Source organism: Triturus cristatus, chromosome 7 (assembly GCF_964204655.1).
Source record: "Triturus cristatus chromosome 7, aTriCri1.1, whole genome shotgun sequence".
Lineage (NCBI taxonomy): Eukaryota > Metazoa > Chordata > Amphibia > Caudata > Salamandridae > Triturus > Triturus cristatus.
Window position 1 is genome coordinate 561,399,864 of NC_140590.1, and position 6,655 is coordinate 561,406,518.

A 6,655-nucleotide genomic window follows, 5' to 3' on the forward strand; every position below is an offset into this window, starting at 1 on the left:
TCTGTCCAACTGTAGTGTAGTTCCTATATTCCTGATAGGCCCTGCTCATTGGAATAATATACACTATAGCTTTGACATAGGACTGAGGTCAGTATGTCTCTATCGAGTACATTAAACCTAATTACTTGTGTGTGCCAGCTAACTCAGAGGTCACTAGAAACTTCTCGAATAAACAAGAAGGAATTAGTTTCTGACAACCGCATAAACATGACAACTTTGTTTCCCTTAGAATCGGAAAAATCTCAGAATCGTGGAAACAATAGATAACAGTTTAACTCAGTCAATCGTGCATGCTTCGTTTCTACAGAGTTACACAGAAATTGATAGATGGGTGTTTCAATAAAAAGGGTTTATTGAACAGTCCTATTTCTCGTGCAAGAGATATGAACTGCTACAATCGTAATACAGAATGCGAAGTAAAATGTGTACAGCGTTAGCAGTAAGATAAAATAATACTGCAATAGCATGGTGTATAGCTATGACAGATATTCATAAAATACATACATAAATAACACAGGCTAAAATGTTAATACTCATCTGATGCTTCTAGCTAGTTCTACCCCAGTGTACCTAACCTAAGTGTAGTACGAGGTAAAGAAGTAGGTGCTGTTTGTCTATAGTCTAGTTTAGCTATAGTTGCCAAGATTTGCCAAAAGTTCCTCTAGGTTCTAGTCCGCTCCATACCTTAGAATGAGTGAGTTTGGAATCTCTTTCCGAGTCTTGATCTCTAACACCCCGCAAGGGGAGTCAGAAACACTGGAGCTGGATTCTCTGCGAGGAAGATGACAGCGTCTGGTCAGTGCGTCAGGCGGGGACTTGACTTCCTTCCGAACTTGCCGTGGCTAGCCGCGTCGTGCAAGTAGGCAGCCGATCCGTGGTTTGCCATGGTAAGTGAAGGTATATTTATACCTTGAAGGTGTTTAGGAATGCCAGTATTGACGTAAAAGTCGGGCAGAAGAACGTCATGAATGAACACCTCAGGAATAGATGTTTATGCATAATAAATGAGTTCTTGGAGAAATCAATATCCAAGCAAGGGGAAGTCCTAAAGGCTTAAGAGTCTGGTTTTCCAAGAATTCGTTGTGACGTGGATGAACGGATGTAGGTGGCCATGCCTGTATTTGGGTAGCATGGATAATGCCTAAATAAGGGTAGGATTTCTATGTCTAAATATGGGCAATGCGAATTGTGCCTATATAAGGACATAAATCGGGAAACCTATATACGGTATCTAAATCGACACACAACACAACACTTTAGAGCGGCTTTGGTTCTGGGTTGAAATGACACACGTGACCTCCAGTTTGATGAGGGGACCTCCTTTTGCCCCTTCCCTTCAGCCCTTTGAAAATGTGTACAACCAAGGGCTCATTGATTCCACACTCCCCATTATTTCGAGGTTCAACAGTGGGATCAAACTGCCTTCCACCATCTATGCTTGTTAGAGGGATTTCTACTCACCTACACTAGATTGTACATACCCCTACGGTGCCAAAGTCCAGCCTGGACTTCTACTATGCCATCTACACTGGACTCTGAGCCATGACACACATTGCGTCTAAGCCTCTCGTATGTTTTTATGGGCCCTGCGCTAGATGATAAAGCCGCAAACACAGTTCAGAATCCTGTGCATTGCCCACAAAACCTGGATTTTTACTGATCAAAGTTTCCGGAAGTCCCATCCTTCTATATGCCTGAGGCTGGGATCCCTCAATCTGCTTCCTGCAGAACTTGCCACACACAAAGGCTTTGGCGATAGATCCCTCCACTCTCATGGGTCTAACCTCTCAAACGCCCTGCCCCCGTCACTACATCAGGGATGGCCCACTGGGACCCCAGAAGATTCCCTGCTAGCTGTTAGGGTGTGGGCGCAGGAGATTGATTTTAGGTTTTCATGGGCTCCATTGCGGTCCCTAAAGTAACTCCCAGGGATCAGAGCCCCACTTCAGCAGACACCCCGCAGCTGGTCAGCCCTGGTCCCAGCAGCAATGCTTCTGCAGATGCCTGCACAGTTGCCTAGGGTTGGTGGCACGCGAGAGCACATGCATGTGTGCATCTCCTGCTTAGAGGCTGCCTGAGTGGATGTACCTGTTTGTGCTGACAGCCTGCAGGAGCTGTGACTGTACATTAGCCAGGACTGAGGATTAGGGGGCAGGGGCTGATGCTGCATCTGTCGTTTTAGCTAACTACCAATCCTGTCTCCACCGGAGCTCACATGAGCCCGTGAGCTCTGTCCCAGCCCAGACATCAGTGCGCACCCTCACATCTGGATCTCTTCCTGGGCTGCATGCAGTGAGGCTGAGGGAGCGCAGTGCCTGTCAACCGCTCCTGAGGTAGCCATTAGAATGGAACTCTCAAGCTCCCTTCATTCTGGCCATAAAAAGGGCCAACAGATCCAGCGATGACGGACCCTCTATCCAGGGAAGAGCCGCCCGGTAGCGCCTTCATGCAGTGCCTGAGGAACAGCTCTACACGCAGGCTGCCTCTAAACACAGTTTTAGAGCGCTGCCTCGCTCCCCTGGGGAAGGGTGAGGTGTTCACCCAAAGTTCAGGGAGATGGAATCTGGATTTGAGTGAGTTGCTCACTCTGAGCTCGCTAGGTTTTCTCACCCAGAGCTGGGCAATGTGTACAACAGTAGGTTGTGGTTCCTCACCCTTCTCTGGTATAGGGGTGTATGGATTTATAATACAACAGGTGAAATTGATCATATTTCATAATTGTACACTCGACAACCACACAATTATGATTTTTTTAAATGACTGGCGAAGTTTTCGCATTTTCTCACAAAATTCTCATGTGGGATTTTCGGGAAAACAACTGAGTAAGCTTATGATGTGTAACTTGTTTTGTTAGACAGACAAGACATAAACGTTATTTCGCATTTTTTCTCTTTAGCAAAACTTAGTTTAGTAGACTCTTCCTCGATTGTTTTAAAGAACTCATGAAAATCTAATGAAAGTTGCCCATTTTCCTGGCACTCCAGGGCATGTATGAAAGTGAAGTTCTGCAATCCCACAACACCCGCACTGCAATGGATAGGTTGTCTCACCTGGAGCTGTATCCTCCGCCAGAACGATGCAAAGTTCTTCGCCTTTAGCTGGTAAAGAGGAGGATCCTTGGTCTGAGCTGACACTTAGAAAACACCCCATCCAGAGCTTGTAAAACCAATCTTGGAGTCAGTATTCAGAAGATCCCTCACAGCAACTGATCTTCACCTGGAGAAGATCCAGTGAAGGCTCCTCACTCGGGTCAATTTTACGAAGACTCCTCTTTGGAAACTAGTTTTTTGAAAAGCACTTGTTCAGGAGGTCCCTCAGTTGTAGCTGATGAAAACAGGGATGCTCCCCCTACACAGACACATGAAGGGTCCTCACTGGAAGCTGGCTTTGAGATGGATCCTGACCTGAAGCTCGTACAAAGGTCCACTCCCAGACCTGGTACCAAAGACGACTCCTCGCCTGAAGCGACCGGGCACATATTCTTCTTATCCCACGCCTTAAGGTAGATGGGTGCGGAGGGAAGGACTGACCTTGCTGGAACAAATCGATTTTCTTGTTTGCTTTCATAGTAATTATGAAAGTCTTAATGACTTAACAAGGCTCATGCGTAGAGGAATTGAACGGTAAGTCAATAGCACCCTTTGGCACGGGTTCCTTTGATCTTGTTCACAGCTTCACAACAAAAAGTAATGAATGAAAGTGCTTGGGCCAACACTTTTTAATCACTGGGAATTTGATAGGCTGCTTTAGTGGGGGCGTGCATGTTACTGTGTGGTCAAAGGCAAGCAGCAGTCGACATCATTCTTTGTGGAGGCAAAAGTTAGTGAAACTTTCAGAAACTAACATTCAACTCAACCGTGAAGCCCTACGTGCACTTCACATCTTTTCACTCTTTTTCCCTTTCTTAGGACACAGCAGTGAGAGTGGAAACATTGTTGTAGAATATAGTGTCTCTGAAGTAAATGGTGAATCCGAGTCACGTTTTACAGAAGTGGCTAAGGGGTTGATTTAGGGTTTAGTGGTCAGAGGGTACTCTGTCGGGATGGAAGAGGACATTTCCCCTGTCATCCCAAAGGATCCCCTTCTGCCAAATCTTGCATTGCCGGACACGCCTCATGGATGACTCTTATCATTGACAGGAATCGCTGTCATTACGGTTCCTGTCAATGTTGTAAAGGTTTGACTGATGGCTCCATCAAACAGAATGGACATTTGTCATACTTTTGCACAGTGTTTAATTATTCAAAAGCAAACTCACAAAGATGGACTTTGCTTTTGAAAACTGAATGGTCGTCATTGTCCCTCACCTGCAGGTTGTACCTGGCAGTGACGGAAAGCAAAAAAACAAAACACAAAGCCATCTGTTCAGCCAGTTTAAATGAAGCAGGTGGTCGCATGGCTACCCTCCGATGGCCTGCATTCCATTGGGCCGTCAAAGAAGTATGTTGGTGATAGAGCCGGAGTACGTGTCGCAGTCAGCATCATTTCAGTCTGCCCTAAAACTGGGTGGAAGGAGTATGAGTTTGGTGGAGGGGGAACTCCATCACGATTGCAATGGAGTGCCGTCTTCGCCAAACTCAAAGTCAATCCCTATGTTTTTGGAAGTCTGAAAGGGGTATAAGAGCACCCTAGTACCCAGTCCAGTGAAAAAGGTGCATTCAACTTGAGGGCACAGGGATTCTATAGATAGCAGGAGAGGCAAAACCCAAAGAAGTAATGTTGAGCGGTTCAATGTGTGGGAACCAGCTGCTGGTTAGTTGCTCAGAAGGTGAGAAATGCAGCAAAATTATGGGGGTCCTTTTCAGGTTGCAGGGAAAAAATGGGACAGTCTCTCCTCCCTCTCTCCTCCCTCTCTGATCCCTCTCTGATCCCTTCCTCTCTTTCTCCTTTGAAACCTCCCCATGCCTGCTGCAGTTGTGGAAGCTGGGGAAAGGGACAAAGGCACCAGAAGCGGCCCTGGGCTTTCAAAACTGGCCTCCAAGGGCACGAGCCACGAGAGAAATGCCCAGTGGAATAAAAGGCCTGTCCGGCTCCCTACACAATGCAGCAGGAAAGTGGGTTCTCGACACCTAGATGTCCTGTCTTCACGAGGCCACACCTGTGGTGATCTAGGATGCTGCGGGTGGAGGACCTAGCCAGACCTTTCAGATACAGCAGCAGCTGTCTTGTGGTATTCACTACAGGGGCATCGGAACCTCTGGAACAGCATTCCCATATTACCCCCTCTAACAAAGGATGATGGAAAGCAGGAACAGCCAATCCCAGGGAATGGTATGCTTTTCTAACCAATGGGTTTTCTGAGCACACATTCATTCACAGTTTTGATGATTCTACGAAGCACAACAGACCACCTGGGTGCATGGTGTTTACTGTTCTGGAATAATTCCATAAGATCACTAGAGCACTTGAATTCAGGGGCCCATCCAAGGCAATCAGCCAGTCTTCTTCCTTTGTCCATGCACAGCCCAGGTGAGGCACAGCAGTCTTTTGGTCCTTCTTGAAGCCAAGCTCTCTCCTATGGCTGTAGCCCATCGAGTGAGCCCTCGTGCTCTTGGGTGACATCTGGTCTCTGTGGTATAGGCACAGAGTAGTACTGCAGAGACTGGGTCATTAACTAGTACATTGAGCTGACTCCAAGGCCTCTCATCCTTGTTTATTCTGGTGGAAAGTAATACTGTGTTGCAATATTACATGTATCATTTTGTCTTACTGCTATTAAAAATGTACACCGAAAAAAATTATTTCCAGCAGTACCTGCGCCCAGCACATCCCTCCTGTGCAGATATAGGTGTCTATCTGCATTCCAAGTGATAACTCTGCATGTGCAAAGCATCACTTGCTGAATACCAGCTGTGGCAGAACCAGTGTCAGCGCAGGAATCCTCCCAGCAATCTCTTCTGTCTCGCTGAAACGTGAATTCCCGTGCAAGAAGAATGAAACATGTCTCTGTGGTAGATATGATGGGGCACATTTATGAGTCCTTGTGTCACTTTTGCGCCGCCGGTGCGTCACTTTTTGTGACGCATCAGCGGCGTAAAAACTGGACCTTGTTGCACCATATTTACAAAGTGACGCATCTACGTAGATGCGTCACTTTGTAAATCCCTGCGCCACATTATACCTGCGCCAGGTATAATGTATGCAGGGTGGGCGTTCTGACGTAAGTAAGCCTCGTAGAAGTGACGCAGTGAAATCTATGAGATTTCACTGCGCCACTTCTAGGATGCAAATGCATCAATATCTTACTCCTGCCTCACAGCAGGCATAAGACTGACGCAGGCACATTGAAATGGGACTTGCCCATGTTAAATGACTCATTGCTGAAGTTGCGTCACTTTTGTGACACACTCCAGCAATGCGCCATTTTTGCGCCTACTGATACGTCAGAAATACTGACGTATCTGTAACTCCTTGCGACATGATGTGTCATATTATGAATATGACGCATCCAGCATGTCGCAAGGAGGGCGCAATGAAAAGTGACGCATCGCTGTTTTCACGCAGCAATGCGTCACTTTTCATAAATGAGGCCCGATGTCTCTTAGAGAGCTAAGTGAGGCGTCTCCATATCAGCCGGGTCTGCTGTCCCACCTGATGTGGGTGAAGTGCCTCTACTAAGTCCTGACACTGTGTCTCGTCCTTAATAGTTTAGAGT

At 46.7% G+C, this 6,655-nt stretch overlaps 1 protein-coding gene across 1 annotated transcript in view; it reads right to left on the reverse strand.

The window, feature by feature from the left end:
* OTOP3 (otopetrin 3) overlaps window positions 1-3,447 on the reverse strand; it is a 139,853-nt gene extending 136,406 nt beyond the window's left edge. The window contains exon 1 of the mRNA XM_085614409.1: window positions 3,051-3,447. The gene's annotated coding sequence lies outside the window, so the exon portion shown is untranslated. The remainder of the gene's footprint in view (window positions 1-3,050) is intronic.
* Between the last annotated feature and the right edge of the window lie 3,208 nt (window positions 3,448-6,655).